The following is a 22,526-nucleotide window of genomic DNA, read 5'->3' as shown; positions in this document are numbered from 1 at the left end:
TCTCCTCCTGATGTGAGAGAGATTCACTGATGGCTCTCTAATGCTCTTAATGCATGACTGGTCTATGGCATTATACACCCTCAGGCTGCTTATCTCATGTGTAAGCATATGACTGCAGACCTGAGAGCCTGCACTCATCTTGTCAGTCCACAGAAGGTTAGCGAAACAGTAATAATGCATTTTCCAGGTCCTTCTCATTATATTGCCGCCACTCATTGCCTCCAGCTAGATCCGCTAGGTATGGCCAGTTTGTTTTCTCTAAATGCTCTCCGGGAATAGAATGGCATGTCACTGCCTCCAAAAGAGCCTCAAGAAAAGCATCAATGATTCACCAGGCTGCCCTTTAAAGTGTCTTTATCCCTTTGACCAACTATTCTCCTTCTCCTCCTGTTCCCCACTAATGTGCAACCACAATAATGGCTGCTGGTTCACCTTTAAATCACGATTGTCTTACTGCTGTACACTGCCTACTCCCCACGTCTGCCACCCCTCATTGAAGTGCCCTTATTTCTAATTTGTCAGCTTGTTAAAAATTGTGTCAGGCATCAGACTATATGTAGCTGGAACCTGACCTGAGGGTATTGGTCTTGAAATGAAATTAGTGCCTTGTATTTTTAAAGATGAGATCCATGGGTTTTTCAGTGAAGCCTTACCAATAGTACCTTCTCCTGGAAATTAGTTCAGAAACTGCAATTTAAACTAAAAAGCATTGTAAATCTTAATCTTGATTTGGATTTAATATATCATTTGCAGAACAATTTCTATAACCTAAAATGGAAAACCCCTTTTGAAATACATCTTGCTTTTGAGTTAGTATGGAATGTATCTTTTGTTTTATTTCTATGCAGACTTCCAGTCCTGCAAGTATCACATTGTCCATAATCATTGCATCCAAAATTTGCATCAAATGTCTTATTGTGTCATATATTGTATAAATAGGTGTAGTTTTCTAACATTTATTCTCCGCTAATGGGCCTCAGTAAATGCTTACAACACCATTTGAAAATAATGGAATTGATCAAATTGTTCATTAGAATATGCTTTATTTTACTTAATTCTGGAAACATTTTAGTGATAACTTTAGTTAATAGTAATAGTTAATAATCTCACCAAGTAATATAAGTACATTTCAATTATTTTCAAATCTGTGCAAGTAAACTTGCATCTCCATGTTACACAGTTGACATAATGTACTTGTTCTTTACATCTGCGGTGAAAATGTACCCTTCTCCACCTGTAAAAACATGATGAAAACAAAATATGGAGGAGATCCGGAGATAATTCAGAAATATCCATGATATTTAAAAATATCCAGATTTGGATAAACTGGAAAGGTTTTATATAGCACTGGTGCTGGTACTTATGGGCCAAGTCAGTTGTTCTACTTGTCAGCATGTAATAAACTTTGTTGAGCTTTGGTACAGCACTTTTAAGGAAGGAAGAGAAAATTCTCAACCATGGAAAATGCTCATCTGTATCCACTCTTCCGTGTCATAAATGTTTTACAATTAGCAAAGCAGCATTAGGAATGTCATTCTGCTCACTCTTCCAGTTCAGGACTTCTAGAATTGAAAGCAATAGGTAACAGGAGAGAATGGGTGAAATAAAAGGACAGAAACTGGAGTACAAATATTTAAAATATAATGTTTAAAAAATTCCTGAGAATGGAATTTCAATCTGCCCAGATTATGGATCTACCAAATCTATAGTCTATTAAATTCCTACCAGTAGACAGTACTACTGCCTCTTTTAGATCCTGAAAGCAGTTCTGGGCAGTGCCATGTTCACTTTCCCAGAGTATCATATGTAACTAACTAGATGCACCTCTGATAGGTTTCGGGCCTTTCACCTGTTAAGAACATATCGTGCAATGAAGGCCATCAGAACCCTTAATCTTTGTTCAAGCCACCCTGCTACTGTTGCTCTCAGAGGGACACTGCTATTGTCCAATCACACTGGGACTTTGGGTAAGCATCTCTATAGATGCAGGCACTATCTCTTTTTTACATGACCTACAGGAAGGATTCTCACTATGCAGCAGATAGCTTGAGTCAGGAAACTTCCCAATTTAGCTGTTCCTTCTTAATTTAAAGAGCCCACAATTCTTTCTTTAGAGAAGTGAGGACAGTATAAATCGAGTCTGTTAGCTCCATAAGCAAATCGTAAGCAGCCATGAAGATGGGAGAGTGCGAAGCTCGGCTGGTTAGAGGGCTCACTTCAATTCTTGAGCGTCATCCTTCAGTTCTTAAAAGAGCTATTGGGCTATCAGTCTCTCAACTCCCTTGTACCGTATCCACATCCCATGGCCCTTCTGTGCTAACTCGTTGCTCTCCCACCCACACTGATCCACACTGTATAGCCTCTTAACCCCATCCAGCCTACATAGCTACATTGTTTATATTCATTCATGGGATGTCAGTGTCACTGGTTAAATTAGATTTTTATTACCTGTGTCTTGTCACCATTGAGAAGGGGATGTTGAGCTGCCTTTATGAACAGCTGCAGTCATTGGTGCAGGTACACCCACAGTGATGATACTTAATCTCGTAAACACCATGAAAAGACCCCGGGAGCAATGTGGAGATGAGAAGGAAAATTCTATTGATGGAATGCAGGACTCAGTCATTCACAATTTATACTGAAAAATTCCCATTATCACATCCTGTCAAAGATTCTGAATCCCTTGGGCTATTCAATCTGTTATATAAACAAGCCCTATTCAGTAACCACTTAAAATATGGATAATCCTTTAATAGCTTATTTCAACTGTGAACTCAGCAGTCACCCCCAACCCCCACCACCACCAATGCTAAGATAACTGTTTTTTAGCTTATGAAACCTTTTCAAGTCCTAATGACCCCAGCTGTAATACCAGCTAATGAAAAATGTGATCAAAAAACTCTATTGTAACCGCAGGAAGGGATGGTAATATTTCTTTCCTAGCCTAAGGCAGATGGCCTGTTAATCAAAGCCATCCAGCACAGTGTATTGTTTAGGTTTACCTCGCAGTTTCTGCCATTTTTCCATATTTAAAGGGTTGGGGATGTTTAAAACTTAAGGTGATGATCCTTATAAAGAGTTTAACAGCCTTCAACTGTGTTTAAGTTTACCCTATCAAATTTATGACTTTCACAGAGCATGTTAAGACCGAAATGAGATTTGAGCTCAGCACATATTTCAAATGGCCCGAAAACAAAATAAAGATCTGTAGGTGCTGATGATCTAAAACAAATAAATATAGGAATTACTGGAGAAACTCAGCAGGTCTGGCAACATCTGTGGAGAGAAAACAAAATTAACGTTTCAAATCCAGTGACCCTTTTTTGAAACAGTAAGTCTGTTTTCTCTCCACAGATGTTGGCAGACCTGCTGAGTTCCTTCAGGAATTTCTATTCTTGCTTGATTCAAATGGCCTTCCTGATTTCAGGTTCCAGTCAGTATGATGCAATTCTCTCCCTCCTGCCCCCAAAAAATGGGATCTCTCAGAACTGAGGACAGAACTTCCACATCTCCATCTATCTTGCCATTTTTAAGGGTTCACAGATTCTTCCTAACTTCATGTAAATCTGGCCCATGTCTCTGGGATTTAGATTGCCTCTCATCAGGCACTGTTCACCTCCTTTTCAAAATTGCCTGCATCATTCCCATTTAACAAATTCTAATGCCATTTAAGTTTATTGACATTGCTCTGCAGAGCAAAAAATGAATTAAAAGAATCTTAAAGAAAAAAACATGAAAAAAGTTGAGTACAGTCCCAATTACAACTTTCACTTGATGTAACTATTGATCTTTTTAAATACGGCTACTATATTGCTTGTAATTTGCATCTGTTGAGGAAGTGGCAGTGTCAACACTGATTGACAAGGGATGACCAGGGGATGCAATAGTGTAACCTGGTAGCAGTTGACTCCTGTTTGAATATTTTAATCAAATTCCTGCATTTTTGAAGTCTATCCAAATATTGATGTAAGCACATTGGCAGTGGTAAGTTAACAGTGGAAGGTAAGCTACCTGGCTTTGTGTCTTTGCTGAAAGGCACAGACGGAAGTTCTGTGAGGTTGTAAGTTTTGAATGAGTTGGCAAAGAGTAAAAAGTCAAGACAAAGATGCTGGGAGCATCCAAGTAAGCACAAACTGAATAAGCACTAAGGGAATGGAGGTTGACATTGACTTTGTCATGGATTCACCACATCTTCATAGATATGTCCAACGCACTTAATAATAGTTTGCCATTTTCATACTGTACCTTGGAGTGGCAACAACACCTTTCAAAGTGAATTGGAGATGTGCCATGAGGATGTAGTAAGGCAGTTTTTCCAATGGCAATCTCTTTAACATTACAGTTGGTGGCTACCCAAGTTCTGAAATGTTAGGAAATGAAGGCCCAGAAAAGTGTTGGGAATTGTTGCAGTCTAGTTTCTTTCCAACACGTGGGAGAATAGTAAATTGCACATAAATGAGGTGAGATTAGATAACAGTGAAGTGTAAGTGCATGCAAATAGTCCTCACTTCGCTTTCGAGTGAGATTCCTGTCTTGCTGTTAAAAGCTTGAGTGGAAAATTAGACATTTGAGGATCTCATCTCGCTATATTTTACCAACTGACCTGCCATTGCCCACATCATTCAGGCCCATTCACACTGCTTTGCTTTTCTCTTAAGTGTCAGAGCCTTACCAGTTGAATATTTCCAACAATTTCTGCGTATTAGCTGTAAATAGTAGCCTGTTTCAGTAGAGTTAATGTTTGTTGCTTTCCATGACCACAGTATTCTTTCAGAAAGACTCTAATCGCTGAGTGCTGCTTATAACTGAAAAAGCTAAAAATGAACACCTCACATTAGATAAATAGGTTAGTGTTTTAGCTGGACTTAAATGCCAGATGTAAACCAATATAGTAACCTAATTTTCTTTTTTGAATATCAGTTTATCTATAGTTCTAGCAATGTTTGTCCATAGCTGAGATTTCAAGTATTTTTATCTAAACAATGATACGGATGTTAAAAGATAATTGCACAACAAAGGTTGAGGTTTTACATATGTTCGGTACATAGCAAATTAATTTGTTTATCCTTATTGGAAAAAGAACATCGAAAAATGCTGCATTTATTCAGGGACTTCATTTTTTATTTATAAAGTACATTTGCACTTCACAAAATGCAGTCATTTCTACAGACTTATACCATTATACTGGGTAGTGTTGTCAAATAGAGAGAGACCTGGGGCTTAATTTTGTCACAGGTAGACAGAGTGATTAAGAAAGCGATTAGTGGACTCAGCAAGATGGCAGTGATTCTGTAGAACTGCTGTGGATGGCTCTGCCTAACAGCCAAAGCATATTGGTGTTCTTTTGCCATTCCCTTGCCATTCTATGAGAGAGTTATTCATTTGAAGCCTTGGGAACACATATTTGTTAATATTTAGGAGTGGCAAGGATGCCAAAGGGAAAGGGAGTGAGCAAACAGCAGCAGGGAGGACACTCCCCTGCAGCATCGGGCACGCAGTAGCAGCCTCTCCTGAACCCCCGAGGGACGTAACTGATCCGCAGGAATTGGCGGCGCCGATGGTGAGACTTACTGTGAAGGTTGAGGCTGCGATCGAGGAGATCTGTGCCCAGATCCAACCCATGCTGCAAAAGCATGAACGGGATCTCCAGAGCCTTGAGGCACGGATAGAGGAGGTGGAGGTCAAACCACGATCTTGGAAGCGGAGATGGAGTCCTCATCCAGACAGATCCAGGCCCTGGAACAGCAAGCACAGGCCTTTCAAGATCAGGTTGATGACCTCGAAAATCGAGGTCAGAGGACGAATCTATGGATTGTCGGGCTCCTGGAAGGTGAAGAAGATGGGTAGCCAGTCAGCTTCTTGGAATGCTGGCTGCCAAAATTCCTGGGCCTTCAAATCGAGTTTGGCTGGCTGCAGATTGGAAGGGCCTGTCGGGTGGCGTGATGCAGGTCTGGGCCAGTACAGTGCCCCCATCTGGTCCTAGTGCACTTCCACACATACAGGGACAAGCAAAGAGTGATAGAAGCCTCCAGATCACTGGGGAAAGGCACTGCTGTACAAGAGGTCAAAAGTTATGTTTTTTTGGATTTTTTTGGCATCTGTAATTCCAAAGAGGAAGTCCTTTGCTGAAGTTCAGCAGTGGCCAGTTCTCCATGAGGTACCTGACAGTGCTCCGTTTCAGCCATGAGGATCCAGCTTATACGTTTCACTTGGCAGATAAAGCCAAGAACTTTGTGGACACTTGAAAATAGTCTGACTGGTCTGAAGAATATGGTTAATGCTTGTCCTTTTTTCCTTCTTTTCCTGTGTTTTCCCTTTTCCCTTTTTCCTCTCTCCCTAATAATTTTCTTTTTCATAAAAAAAATCTTGGAATATGTTGTTCCTATTATATTTTTATAAGTGTATTTTATCATGGGAAATTTTATGGGATGCCCTTTTCTGTTCTCCTCTTTTGTTTTATTCTTTTTCTCTTTTAGTCATACTTGGGGTTGACATTTAGCCAGGGATGGGCGGAATGATTATCCTGACTTTATCTTCTCTTGTTGATTTAAGAATGATCTCCTTGTTAATTTATTTATTTTTGTCTAAGTCTGGGGCACAGTCTGGGCTTGAGGGAGCTGTGAAGGGGGAGATGGGTAGGGTGAGTGCACCCTATCAACAGAGGGAAAAGTGCTCCATTCAAGGTTTTACATTTGGTTTTCTTTGTAATTTTTTGGTAGCAATAATTGTTTGTAGTTATGTTAGAGTAGTTTTTGTATACACAATTGTACAACTCTGAGTCTCCATTTCCTTGTGCTCTTTGCATTGCAAGCAGGGTTTTCCCTCCTGGGGATTCAAGAGTCTCTGAAAGGGGATATGGCTAAGTGTCTTGTTAAATGGTGCACCTGGAACATGGAGGGAAGTCATTCGCCTGTTAAAAGGCAAAAAGTGCTTTGTAGCCTTAAGAAGGAAAGGGTTGATATCGCCCTGTTGCAAGAAACCTATTTTGACGATGGGGAACACCTGAAGTTACAACGGGGGGCTTATGACCAGGTATTCTTTTCATCCTTTACTCCTATAAGTAGGAGAATGGCTATACTGATCCAGAAAAATCTTCCATTTACATTATTAGAGCAGGTAAAAGATGAGCAAACGCAGTTTGTGATACTTAAGGCCCTGATACATGGGAAGGCATCTTAAATGTCTACTGTCCCCCGGCACATCCCCTCAAAGTTTTGATTAGTGCCTTCTCTAAGCTGAGTGCCTTTAGAAATATGGCACATTGTGATGGGGGGATTTCAATTGCCTTTTGGATCTGACAGTGGGCAGGATGCCTAGTGGGCCCCCAACTATTTCTTCGCAGGCCAAGCAGGTGACTGACTTATGCGAGGAGTTGGGGCTGGTGGACATTAGATTAGATTAGTTTACTTACAGTGTGGAAACCGGCCCTTCAGCCCAACAGATCCACACCGACCCGCCGAAGCGCAACCCACCCATTACCCTACATTCACCCCTTTACCTAACACTACGGGCAATTTAGCATGGCCAATTCACCTGACCTGCACATCTTTGGACTGTGGGAGGAAACCGGAGCACCCGGAGGAAACCCACACAGACACGGGGAGAATGTGCAAACTCCACACAGTCAGTCGCCTGAGTCGGGAATTGAACCCGGGTCTCTGGCGCTGTGAGGCAGCAGTGCTAACCACTGTGCCACCGTGCCACCCACTAATTAGGAGATGTCTTCACCCTACCAGCAGGGACTTCACCTTTTTTTTCAAAGCTGCATAAATATCACACGAGGATTGATCTTTTTCTGGCTCTCTTGGCCCTTCTGAATTCGATACTGGGTTGTAAAATTGGGAATATAGCTATCTCTGATCACACGGTGGTCTATTTAGAGGTTAAGGCCAAGAGTGAGGGTTAGGATCCTTTTCTCCTCAAGGATTCCAAATACGTGGAATACTTTTTGAGGGCGTTTCCGTTGACTATCAACTCAGGCATGACTAGAAGTCTGTCTATGCTATGGGAGACCGCGAAGGCCCTTGCTATTTCCTATTCGGCTAGCCGGAAACGACAGAAGGAGGAACAGCAGCATCTACTCGAGAGCCACTGAGGCGGCACATTTTGCGAGGCCTTCGGTGACCAAGCTACAGAGGATCACAGCCCTCCGGGCTGCTCTGAATTCAGTACTTACACAAACTGCAAAGAAAGAACTTGCTTTTGCAAGACAAACATTGTTTGAGTATGAGGATAGGCCAGGGAAGAAGTTAGTGTATCTGACGAGGAAAAAGCGTTTTCCCCAATCCATTACTGCAGTTAGAGATAGCGCCAGGGTCCTTACATACAATGCCAAAAGGATTAATGAGGCTTTTCAGAGTTTTTACTCTGAATGGTATTGGTCTGAAGGTTGCTAGGATGGGTGGGTCAAGATGGAAATCATTTTTAAGGGCTGGGACCTCCTGGGGGTAACCTTGGAACAGGCCTCTCTCCTCAATGCTCCCCTGATAGTTCAGCAAATACAGGGGGCAGTTAGGCAACTTCAAAGTGGGATAGTGCCTAACCCTGATGGTCTCCTGGGTGAGTTTTATAAGGAATTTATAGAGATTCTGTCAGGGTCAATGCTAGAAATGTACAATCACTCCTATATGCATGAATGCCCACCACTGTCTTTGAGAGAAGCTAGTATTTTCTTAATTCTTAAGAAGTGGAAGGTTCCTGAGGATTGTACCTCATACAGGCCCATCTCTCTATTAAGTTCAGATTTTAAGATTCTGTCTAAGATTTTGGCGCTGAGCTTGGAGAAGGTGTTGCCCAATATTGTCAAAGAGGACCAAACAAGTTTTATAAGGGGCCATAGGTCCTCTAATAATATTAGAAGGTTGCTGAATATGGTCCAAGCTTGTCAGCAATGATTGATTCAGGGGTTAGTGATTTCCTTAGATTTGACCAGGTGGAATGGCCCGATCTCTTTTATGTCTTTGATCGGTTTGGGTTGGGTGGGGTCTTTGCTAGGTGGGTGGAGGCTTTATATCACCAACCTCAGGCTGTGGTCATCACCAACGGGGTGAAGTCTGGGAACTTTAGGATTGACAAGGGTAGTCGTCAAGGCTGCCCCCTCTCACTGCTGTTGGTTTATGTTGGTGATAGAGTCGCTGGCAGAGGCCATTTGTCAGAACGTCCACATAACTGCTCCGGAAGTGGGATTGAGGGTACACAAGATTACACTGTATGCCGATGATGTCCTTCTGTTTTTATTGGACACAATGACTTCTGTACCCCATCTGATATAATTTGGGGCTTTTTCAGGATATAAGATAAATTTTGCAAAGTTGGAGGCTATGCCTTTGGGGGGACCTTAAGGAAGTGCTAGAGGTTGAAAGTGACCCTAGTTTCCCCTTTAAGTGGTCAAGGACGCGTTTCCGATACCTAGATATTTTTATTACCCATGTTTGATTGGTTATTTCGGACTAACTTCGTTCACCTGCTCGACTATATTAGGTGGGATCTCCAGAGATGGGACACTCTTCCAATTTCGTGCTTGGGACGAATGGCCCTTATTAAGATGAATGTCCTTCCTCGTTTGCTTTATCCCTTGTGTATGCTCCCTATAATGTTTCCCAGGTCAACATTGCAGAAGCTTGTGGGTTGGTTTAATTCTTTCATTTGGCATTGTGGGCGGTTCCTCATCAAACTTACTAAATTGCAGTTGCCTCAAGGAGGGGGAGGAGTTGATTTCCCAGACATCAGGAGGTATCAATTGAGTTCCCTGCTGTCCTTTGCCTGTGATTGGGTAGGTAATGATCCAGGCTCAATATGGCTAGATATAAAGGCCTCCAAAGGCAAAATGCCCTCTTATTAACCTGTTATTCATGGATAAGATGAGAATAGTTATGGACCATTGCTGGAACCCCATTGTGATTAGTACAGTCAAGGCTTGGAGGGCGATGCATCAGAGTGAGGGTTGTTTATCCAAGACTTCGCCCCTCACCCCCATAGTTGGTATGCCAGGGTTCAACCAAGGATGATGGAGTCAGGGTTCAAACTATGGGCAGCGAGAGGAGTTTCTAGTTTGGGAGACTTGTTTGAGGGGGAGGTTATGACGTCTTCCGAGCAATTGAGCCGCAAATATGGGCTGCCCAGGAGAGATCTCTTCTTTTTCTTTCAGATTAGGGATTTCATCCAGAAGAAGACTACGCTTCTCGCTAAACCCTATAAGCCTGATACAGAGAAGTTGTTGCCAAGTGCCACAAGCACACTTTCAGTTAGTGCCCTCTATCACCTACTGGGTGGTAGGGCCTGGCAGGATATTAACCGGCTCTGTGAAGTCTGGGAGCAAGAGCTAGGAGTGGAGATCTCTTCGGAAACATGGGAGGACATATGGGAGAAAAATCTCAATCTGTATTAGGACATAGGCTATGCAGTTAAAAGTTCTGCACAGGGTTCATTTGGCACCGAACCATCTGGTGAAGTTTAAAAAGGGGCATCTCCAATGTGCCCCAAATGTAAAATAAATGTCGGTACTCTCACCGACATGCTTCTGGACATGCCACAGGATCCCTGTTTATTGGGGTGATGTGGTGGCAGAGATAGGGAGGGTATTGAGGACCGACATTAAAGTAGACCTGACACCTCTCTTTCTAGGTCTACCGAATTTATCATCTTTAGATAATAATTTACCATCTTTTGAGAAGAAGCTGTTCAATATTCTTACTGTGCACGGAAGAATATTCTGGTGAATTGGGTGTCTGAGAACCCGCCAGGCTTGCTGGGTTGGTGAAAGTTAATTATAGAGCACATTCCCTTGGATTTTTTCACAAATATGATACACCACCCAACAGACCATTTTTTTTAATAATACATGGCAGCCCTTTTTGAGTTATTTAGATACAGCTTTGTCTGCTATCTTAACCAGGACATTCATTTAACTAGGATGGTTAGGTTTGCTGAGCCCTGGGACATGGAAGGGGGACTCCTGGGTTAATATGGGTATATATATGGGCGGCACGGTGGCACAGTGGTTAGCACTGCTGCCTCACAACTCCAGAGACCTGGGTTCAATTCCCGCCTCAGGCGACTGATTGTGTGGAGTTTGCACATTCTCCCCATGTCTGCGTGGGTTTCCTCCGGGTGCTCCGGTTTCCTCCCACAGTCCAAAGATGTGTCAGGTGAATTGGCCATGCTAAATTGCCCGTAGTGTTAGATAAAAGGTAAATGTAGGGGGTATGGGTGGGTTGCGCTTCGGCGGGGCGGTGTGGACTTGTTGGGCCGAAGGGCCTGTTTCAACACTGTAAATAATCTAATCTAATCTAATATACAACACTCCCGTTTTTTGTTTGGGAGCTCTGTGCCAAGCATTGTTATTTGTTTATTTTGTGTTCTTGTGTGTTCTTTTTAGTCACTTATTTTGGAGTTGTTTTGCACAGTGTTTGGTTTTGTTTTGTTTTATAGGATAGGTTAGTAGTTGAAAGACGGTAGTTGTAATTTGCATTTTTTAAAATTATACTGGTATTTGTTATATTTTCTATAACTTTATATTTTTGTAATGTCAAAAAAAAGGTTTTTTTGCTAATAAATATATGTAAGGAGGCGATTAGCGTGCTTGCCTTCATTGCTTTGAGTATAGGAGTTGTGATGCCCATGTTGAGGTTGTACAGAACATTGGTGAGTCCTCTTATGCAGTGCTGTGTGCAGTTCTGGTCACCCTACTATAGGAAGGATAAAGTGGAGAGGGTTCAGAAAAGATTTATCGGTTGTTGCCGGGAATAGAGGGTTTGTGATAAAAGCAAGTAGGATGAATAGACTGGGACTTCTGTCATCAGAGCATAGGAGGTTGAGGAGTGGCCTTATAGAGGTTTATAAAATCATTAGGGGCATAGGTACAGTGAATAGCAAGGGTCTTTTCCTTAGGGTCGCAGGAGTTGAAAACGAATTGGCATATCTTTAAGATGAGAGGAGAAAGTTTTGAAAAGGACGAGGAGCAACTTTTTTTACACGGGGTGGTTCCTGTGTGGAATGAACTGCGAGAGGATAGTGGATGCAGGGACAGTTACAACATTTAAAAGATATTTGGATAAGTACATGAACAGGAAAGATTTGGAGGGACATGGGCCAAGTGCAGGCTGGTGGGACTAGTTTAGTTTGGGAACATGGCCGGCATGAACTAGTTGGACCGAAGGGTTTGTTTCCATGCTCTGTGACTCTATTAGATTACAAATGTGGTAAACAGCACTTTATTGGACAAAATAACATTAGCTTTCTTGACTCTTGGCATCTATAGTCACAGTTTCAATTGCATATTGTTTCTCTAATGGTGAGGATTTTCCTGTTTCCTTTTGATAGACAGGATTAACCACATCAGAAAAACAGTGAAGCAATCGATTTCATAAAATTAGCTGAATCCTTGGAGATACTTGAACTGACTTGATAATGAACAATATGAGGACAGTCACTATGATGTCTCAACAACAATTGATCCAGGAGAATTCCTTGCATCATATAATTATTATCTAATTTACATTGCCTTTACAGTGAAGCTATGTATAGAAACAGAAGGAAAAGTGTCATTGATTTTAAAATTTACAATGTTCAGAGGAGTATGTTAATTATAGAGAAAATGCATGATCTTTTTTTACTTAAACTATAAGGTAAATAAGTGATTAATTAGCAACAATGTTTTAATTATTTAAAAAACTTAAGCCCAACCTGAGTGAGAGAAAATGGCACAACTATTGTGTTGTTAGGAGTATCATTGCATTAAATTTTAATAATTAAAATCAAGTTTCTTCAATAATACAAACAACGTAGGGAAAGCAGATGGTTAGTATGGACTCGAAGGGTCGAATAGTCTGCTTCAACACTGTAGGGATTCTATGGTTCTATGAAAATAGGACAGTACTGTAGTTCTGTACTTAAATTTACACAAAACATCACTACAATGCTTTCTGATTTTTGCTGATTATCTGCTCTTCCCCTCGCTTCTAAAGTAATTGACTCCTTACTGATATAAATAGGTAAGATTTAAAAGACTGCACAATCAACTCCATTGTTCGCTAAGTGCCAGTCACCCTCCAGTACTTTGATAATTCATTATTAGACAGGTTATGGAATGGCAAAATGCTGTTCACCTTGGAGGGGCATCACATCCCGGTTAATCCCATCCTCACCCAAAGTCGACCATTTATCCACTTTCAGAAGGGTTAGTGGATAGCAATTAAGACTGCAACCTTGGCCATTTACTTTCTTTGAATCTGAATCCTCTCTGATCATTGCAGCCTGGGCATAGAATTGTAGGTCGAGAGTGTGTGCTGGGAAAGCACAGCAGGTGAGGCAGCATCCGAGGAGCAGGAAAATCCTGATGAAGGTCTTATGCCCGAACTATCGATACTTCTGCTCCTTGGATGTTGCCTGACCTGCTGTGCTTTCCCAGCACCACACTCTCGACTCTAATCTCCAGCATCTGCAGTCCTCGCTGTCTCCTGGGCATAGAATTGTGACCTTCCTGATCTTAGTGGATTAGTTGCTTGCTCTTCTTAGCAAATAATCGAGGGTCAAATGTAGATCTTTCTCAATCAACATGTTATCCCACCAAATGAGAAGGATTTATTTGGTGCACAATGTTTTTATAGGAGGTAATTGTCAGAGACCTAACATCTATTAAACATTGCCAACTGTACTTCCATAAACAAGAAAGTTAATGGCTTCAATTTACTTCAACTTGAAGGCAACAGATTACTTACCTGTTTTACTGTGATAAGTGCTTTCAATATTTAATCTGAATAAGCTGTGGGAGAAAGAAATCAAAGGATGTATTGATAAGGTGAAATTGTGTTTATAGATTGAGAAGAAGCTCAGTGGAATTTAGAAACCAACATAGACAAGTAGGAATGAATAGCCTGTTCCTCTGCTGTAAATTATATGAAATTCTATTTTAGATGAAACTAAACAAAGGGTACTGGAAAGTATAAATATTGAAAATGCAGACTGACTTTCTGCACTAGAGTTGGAGTATATACTGGTTCATGGCCTTGCATGAGAAATCCTGCAGTGTGTTTTAAGGAACACAGCCTTTTCTCATGTAATGCCAGCAGTTTCGGAAGTTCGTGGAGGGAGGAATGTGGACTTCCTGTGTCCCTGGATTTAATGACTATCTGAGCAAGTTCAATGACACCTGGTGAGACAAGGTAAACCAAATTGCTAATGGAAGTAGATCAGCCTAGAATTCCTGGTTAGTTTGGTGATCTTGAACTGAAAGAGTTCAATATGTAAAAAAAACATATTTAGACAGGGAAATTGGCGTTTCTTATGGACAACTGCCTGGCACCTCTATAACTGCACCGTCCCCCCATCTCCACCAAAACCCAGGCCACTTCCCTTCTTTAGCATGCCATTTTTTGGCTAAACATCATGCCTCAGTAATGGCCAGACTCCGTGTGGCACATGGACCCACCACGTACTATTGGAAATAGGTGTCTGGACAATTCCCAATTCCACATGCATGAGCAAATTCTCCAGAGATGTGCTTCTCATTGTCACTGGGAGGGAGAGCAATGTGGCTGTGGCCTGTCATTGGGCCAGTCCATCCAGGAAAGAGTTTGGAGGCAGTCATATGGCTAGCTGATGAGGCAGGTTGTTTAAATGCCCCTCCGTAATGCTTTGGGACTTAATCCAGGCTGTAATAACAACAGGAAGGCCCTCTAGCCCTTACCCCTCACAGCCCCTGCCACCCACACAATCATCATGCTCCCTCCATACTGTCATATTGCCTTTCACCTAGCAGATACAAATCATACTCTATCATCCATCTGTCATGGCCTCTTATGCTCTCCATATCCCACTTTTCACCGTGTGGCTCCTCATACCCTCCATGCCAAGCCATGCCCATGTAGCCAACTCCCATGTGCCCTCATAAGGCATATGCCAGACCATGCCACCACCCCACCCTCCATGGCCTGACGCACCCCATTGTTAGCCACAGCACATCCATGTTCATTCATCCAATGTATAGAACCAATGGATGCTATAGTAAAAATAGCATTTTTTTAAAATTTTAAAGAATAATTCATTCAAAATTTTCAAAAAAAACTCCTTTTACTATGGACCAAATCTTTAAAATATAACTAGCAGAACCTGCAAGCCCTTGAAACCTGTCTCAAGAAACATTATACAATTGACAGCACAGATCAGAGTGCTATCAAGCAAACAATGTTTTGTTTTCTGGGGTACAACTGTTTCAACACCCGAATGGATTTCTGCAAGAAATGCATTCTGAGGCTTATTGTCATAGTTGGGGTCATAGTTTGATATAGTATGAGCACAGATGTGCCATAGTTTACAGGGGCAGGGGGGGTGGACTGTGGTAAAGTCTGTATGGGGAAACATTCAGAAGGTTCTATATTTGAGATCCCATGAACCATGAATTCTCTAAAAGGTGGCCTAACTCACTGAAAATTACAATGGAGTAGGAAAATCTTATCCTCACGATCAAGCCAAACAGGTCAGAATCTGCAGAATACTACCTCGTGACCCAATCTAACCCATACCCTTAAAAGGCCTTGGCAAAAATGTGAAATCCTGAGAATGGGGTTCGGGATCTGTGAATCCTGGTCACCCTTTTCACACTTCCACAGAGTTTCCCTGACTTCATGGAAATCCAATGCATAATCTCTAATCTTTTAAAACATACACTGAGTACCTAAACGTTATTTCTGACTTAATTCATTGTTCTATTCCTTGTTCATTAAATTACATCCTTCAGTTTCATTTTTCTATAAGGCTGTTCCATTATTATTAGAAAAAGTTTAAAACCCTCTTATAAACAAATTGTAATCTGGGAGTAATTGAAATGAAGATGCACTGTAAACTTGTTGCAGGATCTCTGATCAACTCTATTGTGTTGCAACCCCAATATTTTCTGAAAGGGCAAGTCAGCTTAAATCTATAGTGCTGAAAACAAAAATGGCAGCTGATCCTTTAACTACTCTGTGACACCCTGATGTCATGACCGGCATTATTATACATGCAAATTATTATGTTTGTTTAGGATATTAAACTGTTCAAAACAGGTCATCTTAAAAAAAAATCATTGAAACATTCTCCCCCTCTTCTGGAATTGAAATGGATGTTTTGAGAAGCACCATCATGCAGATAATTGTTCATATATTACTTGAATATTTTCTGCAGTTGTGCATACTGATATTATCAGAAATCTCACTTGAAAACTTGCTGATACGCATGTTCTTGTGAGGAATCTGACCACCAAATTGTATGAAAATTATTTGAAACAATTAATGAAGTACCGGTAGTCAGAAAGGAGACGTTGGGACTTCTTTGTGATAACAGAAATACCAATAAGTACAGGCTTTAAAATGAATTAGATATAAATTTCATTTACAGTAGCCAATAGGTAACAAATGAATGTGTAATTCATTTGGAAACAAGAATTTACGAAAGCTCTAATTTTGATTATACTTAGCCATGTAATATTGCTAAAATTGGTCATTATTTATAGTTTCAATTATTCATCCTTTTCTGTAAGAGCTAAGAGGCAATCACACGTATTCCTATGAGAAGAATATGCCAATGTTCTACTTATGCACATTGTGAATTATAGAGTTCTATATTTAAAATATCATAATTATTCCTTGGTGGAGAGAGACGTTGTGTTCCTACTAGATGCAGTTCTGGAAAATATAATCAATCCTGTTCCTTCACTTCTTGGCAGCCATTTACAGTATTTTTTATAGGTTAAAATAAAAACCTTTGTTGGTATTCTAAAATGTTTAAGGGTCGGGGTGTAAATTGGCTTACTTCTCTTCATTCAGTAGGATTCATGCAAATATTACACAATGCCAGTTGACAGTCTTGCATTAAACATAACAAGACCATTAGGATTCATTATAATCACAGTTTGCATTTGCTTAGGAACAGTTAAAAACAAAAGCAACTCTATTGGAGTTTTGGTTACGCCACCTCTTTTGTATCCCCTAAACACTGAGGGATTCATCCATCCTTAGTCCTTAATGCAAATAAAATGGGGATAAATAGCTGAATTTACTAAAGTCAGCATTTAGTGCATAGTATTCCCATGAATAAAAAAGCTAACTATTACTTGGTAAGTAATGTTGGAGGTGAAAGATAGGAGAGATCAGAATGGGGATGGGAAGGCTGTTGAGGTAGAAAATTGTAAAGGGATCAGGTTCACAGTTGCATACAGGACAGCATTTGTAAAGTACTCACCTGAATCACATTTGCTCTTTTGAGTTTGGGGACATTTGAGCTGTAAGTAGTTGTGAAAAGTTTCCTTGGTTAGAGATAGTACTGTGACATGACTGTTTCACATGGAAGTAACTTCTGGGACCTTGGATAATGATGGGGAAAGATTCAAAGGAATGGATGCTACTTTTGCCGCAAAGGGAGTTGTAAAAGGCATCAGCAGAAGAATGAAAAAATGGATCGTGGAGGGAAATCAGAGAAGAGGTGGAAAGAAAGGTGAATATGTTGATGTATCATTGTAAGTGGCAGTGGATTGATTGAGCACAATGGCTGAAGGACTGAACATATAATAGAGAGTGATTCTGTCACCATGAATGGAAATTATAGCAGAAACATAATAAACATGATACTGCACAGTAGACTAATTAATAAAGCTAGGTCACAAAGGATTCGGGGTGAGTTTGCCAATATAATCGGCTTACCTGCAGGAGACAGAGTGTGGTGGTGGAGGGTTGCTTTTCAGACTGGAAGCCTGTCACCAGTGGTGTTCCACAGGGATTGGTTTAGAGTCCTCTTTTGTTCATCAGTTACTTAAATGATTTGAATGAGAATATGGAAGGTATGATTAGTAAGTTTGCGAACGACACCAATGTTGGTGGCAGAGTAGACAGTGAAAAAGGTTTTCTAAGATTACAAAGGGATCTTGGTCAAATGGGTCAATGGGCTGAAAAATAGCACATGGTGTTCAATCTGGGTAAATGCAAGGTATTGCAAGGTATTGCATTTTGGTCCAACAAAAAGGGCAGGGCTTATACAATTCATGGTAGGACCTTGGTGTTGTAGAACAGAGGGACCTAGGGGTTCAGGTGCATAATTCTTTGAAGTTTCTGTCACATATAGACAGGATGGTTAAAAAGGCATTTGCCTTCATTGCTCAGTCCTTTGAGTATAGGAGTGGGGAAATCATATTGAGACTGTACGGAACGTTGATGAGGCCTCTTCTAGAGTACTGTGTCCCGTTCTGGTCACCCAGTTATAGGAAGGATATTATTAAGCTGGAGAGGGATCAGAAGAGATTTACCAGGATGTTGCTGGGTGTGGAAAATTTGAGTTATAAAGAAAGGCTGGATAGGCAGGGATATTTTTCACTGGAGTATAGGAGTTTGAGAAGCGACCTGATAAAAATTTATAAAGTAATGAGGGGCATAGATCGTTAATGGTAGTTGTCTTTTCCCTAGGATGGGGCATTTCAACATTTGGGGGACATGTTTAAAGTGAGAGGATTTGTATATCCTTTGGATGTGGGGGTGCTGTCATGTACTGTTCAGAATTATTTACTATGCAGACAATTGTGCATAAAGTGTCAAGAAGTATCAAGAACAGATACATTATGAAAAGTCATATCAAGGTGTGTCAGCTGTCAAGAAGTGTCTCAAGTGTCAAACTGTCAGAAAGTTCGAAGACCTGTCAAGACTTTTCAAGAATGAAAATCTGTCAAAACTCTGTCAGAATGTACTTTCATGAATGACAGTGCTTTTCATAATAGTGTTAGCTGCAATTTAGATTTTTTAAGAATTAATAATTATGTTGTTCTCTTTTGTGCAAGGGTACTTGCAGATAGCCAATAATTTGGCATAAAGGCTATGGAAGGCCAAGGGTATAGGGGGCTTAGTATTGAAAATGGACATGAGGGTCAGTAGAGGGGGTAGAGAGGCATAGGGTGGCATAATGTATTTGGAGAGCTATTGGAGATGGGTAGAAGACTTTTAGTTGAATGATTGACATGGATGGGATATGGAGGTGGCGGGGAGTGGTGTGCATATGAAGTCTAATGTCTGATGGAAATTTCTGATGAAGGACTTATGCCCGAAATGTCGATTCTCCTACTCCTCGGCTGCTGCCTGACCTGCTGTGCTTTTCCAGCACCAGACTCTCGACTTTAGTATATGCACGTATGACTTAGATATTTTGCCTGTTTGAATTGTGCTGTTTGAATGGGCTTTTTGTAAAATTTAGAATGCCTCCTTAATGCTAAGTATTTTTCTTTGTAGTCAGCTGGCATGTGGAACAAGATTTGTTGTAATAGAAACTTGGAGAGTCAATTAACAAACAAAGCTGTCACGACTATGTATAATTTCAGGACATTGCGAGTGTAATGTGGCGAAGCCTAAGGCACAAGGCCTAACTTGATTCTGTTTCACCACATAAACCTTTCACTATACTTTCTTATTTTTTCTCTTTTATTTCTTATTCTTTCTTTTGTTCTTTTTCTGCCTCTTTCTCCCACTTTCCCTCTGGCACGTTGTAGGTTGTATCTTTACAGCAGCAAAGAGTTCTCCTGTGTATTAGGAAAGGTCTGTACAAAATCAGTTACAATAACATGAGTAGAAAATTGAGTTAATGTCAGGAGAGATAGTAAGTCGTGCTATTATCACTATTTCATAAGTGCACGTTGATGGATCTTAAAGTGAAAACAAGACCTTGATCCAGAAACTGTAACAAAGGCTTCTCTCTCTCTCTAAGTACCAGCACTAAAATGTCATATGTGCCACAATCTGAATTATCTTCATACAGAATTTGAACTGAACTGCATTCCTGCAAGAGCAGAACTGCAATAAAGCAATTGTTGATTTATATTAGATGTAATGATCTGGCCAACACGTGAGTCCATCATCCGGAATGTAGTTGACTCTGAAGTGCCCTCTGGGAAACTGGGGAGGAGCAATAATTGCTGGCCTAGCCAGTGATTCCTTGTCTCATGAGTGAATAAAATAATTACATTAATGAACAGTATTCTAGATTAAGTAGAATTTAGCTTATATGAACAACAACTGTCTGGGAAGATGGTGACGTTGTGATAACGTCACTAAGGTAATCCAGACGTCCTCACTAAAACACTAGAGACAGAAGTTAAAATCCTGCCTTGACAGTTGGTGGAATTTAAATTCAATTAACAAAATCTGGAATTGAAACTAGACTTAGATATGGTTTCTATATTGTCAACAATTGTCAATAAAAACCATCTGGTTCACCAATCCTCTTGAGAGAAGGAAGTCTGCCATCTCGACCCAGTATTGTATATGATTCACAGCAATGCCATAGACTCCTACCTGCCCTCTGAAGTGGCCAACAAGCTACTCAGTTCAAAGCAATTAGGAATAGGCAACAAATGCTCGCCTCACCAGTGATTCCAATTTAACATGAGAGAATTAAAAGAAAAGTTGACTTGACTTAATAAGACCAGGAGCATATTTTGTCCCAGCAACTTAAAATATGTTTTAAAGCTACATGTGCATTAATTCAGTGACTGGCTCTGTGAAAATTATGGATCTGGTAATTAAGTTCTGCTGATATTGAAATATATCAGAAGTAACTCTCAGCTCTCTTTATTTGCATTCCACTTATTTATGATCATATTTGATCTTTTTTCTACTTTTGTGACAAGTCAATATAAAAAAAAAGGAAGCACCTATTTTTGTTTTTATATTGCCGTTTAACTTTTGAGCACTGAATTTATATTATTTTGCTATAAAATATTTGTTTAAGAAGTATTCTACTTGGGGAATATAATTTGGTGCATTTTGATTGGGACATAAAGCGAGGAAGACGATTGTATTTATGGTGTCTTTCAAATGACTGATGCTTCTATCTGAATTGTAAAATTCCAAGTAATAAAGCCCACTCAGCCAAGTCCCCATTGTTAGCTTAAAACATGCACCAACATTCATCATATGTAGGCATCATTACCATTTCTAATGTTGGTTTTGGAATTCCAGTCGATTGATGTGCCTGTGGCTTAAGTGTGGCTTTCCTCATCCAGTCCTACAGCACAGGATATTTGTTGCTGTAATGTATTACTCTAAATATACTTCCACAGCCTCATAGGTTGATAATAAGATTGAAAGTATTTATTTTAAATGTTTGTCATTTTTACAAGGTACTTTAATTAACAGGAAGAGAAGGTTTGCATGGGTCAAACTTTCTCATTCCTTATTAGTCATAGGAAGCTAGTGGGAGTTAAATATGTACCTCATCAATGTCTGCTGTCAGCTCTAGGCATTGAAAATGTTTAATTGCAACTGAAATTGCAATTTAGTCAGATATAAATATGTCTGAAGCTTATCTAGATGAATAGTTCTTGCCGGATGTTCTAAGGAACCTGATGAATTGATTTCAAGGTGCTGGTACTTCATTAACTGAGCATTTTGAGTATCATCATTTGAATGAAGCACAGCAAATTATTATCCTATAATACAAATCAAAATAAGTTTGTCTTCAGCTGAACACTGCAATATAATTTCTTTAAAACTGCTGGTTGATTCAATATAAAGATGTTTGGTTTATCATGCCTGTGCTGACTCATTGAAGCAACTCTCCAATTAGTTTCATTTCCTGATTCTTCTACTTAGTCCTTATTCAAATATATATTGAAAGTTATGATTGAATCGTCTTAATTGGATGATGAATGTGCTCCCTGGCATTGTCAATTTCCCGCAGAAATGTCTTCAGAGTCAGTGCCCAGATCGAGAACAAAGGATTCTGCCCTGTGCCTATTTATAAACCTGAAGGTGTTGGTACAAATAAGATGGGTCAAGCTAAGCTATAAAGATAAGTGTATGGTGTTAGGTAATTATATTAGGGAAGATTTAATAGGACCCCACTAGCCAGAGAAAGATAAAAATTAGACACACAGCCAGTGGCAGTGAAGTGAATGAAATACCATTACCCACTCTTGGGATGTGGTAAATCCAGAAGGAAAGTGTCACTATTTCCTGAGGAACTGTATGATAGCATTTACGGCCTCTGAGAAGTGCCTATTTTTACTTGCAACAGAGGAATGTTTGATACATGGACATGGTAAGGAAGGGCAGATTGATAAAAATAGATTTTGTAAAAGACCATAAGACTGAGGCCTAAGTAATCAGTGGATTGTGTATATGGTACCTGTATGGTTGGATGGTACAATTTTATTTTATAGTTCAATGATCAGACAATTGATTTGATAGTTTTAGATTCATGTTAAAGGTATAGTAAATCATTTACGTATTTATTTAGTTTGTGTGTGTTGCAACAGTCACCTGGCCTCTGCAATTTTTTATATATGCTGGGCTGATTTATTGTAAATAGTGTTGTGTATGTGAATACTTTGATATGTTTACCCCAAAATCCAGACTGAATATCAGAAATAGCAATAGGACCTGTGAGCTTTTTAACAGCGTTATCACTTTGTCTAGCCACTGTCGAAAGATGTATGAGAACCCAGGCCTTTCTTTTCCTGCTCATCTTTAGGCATGTATCATTTAGCTTATAAAATTATTAAGAAGTTATATGCA

The 22,526-nt window shown here is 40.2% G+C and overlaps 1 protein-coding gene across 1 annotated transcript in view; it reads left to right on the top strand.

Moving 5' to 3' along the window:
* kcnh1a (potassium voltage-gated channel, subfamily H (eag-related), member 1a) overlaps window positions 1-22,526 on the top strand; it is a 284,348-nt gene that overhangs the window by 259,486 nt on the left and 2,336 nt on the right. The window lies entirely within an intron of this gene.

The sequence above is a fragment of the Chiloscyllium plagiosum genome, unplaced genomic scaffold (genome assembly GCF_037043375.1).
Source record: "Chiloscyllium plagiosum isolate Xiang-an unplaced genomic scaffold, Cpla_swu_hap1 HiC_scaffold_10, whole genome shotgun sequence".
In the NCBI taxonomy this organism is placed as follows: Eukaryota; Metazoa; Chordata; class Chondrichthyes; order Orectolobiformes; family Hemiscylliidae; genus Chiloscyllium; species Chiloscyllium plagiosum.
The sequence above is the reverse complement of the archived record's forward strand: the minus strand, read 5'-3'. Positions and strand labels throughout refer to the sequence as shown.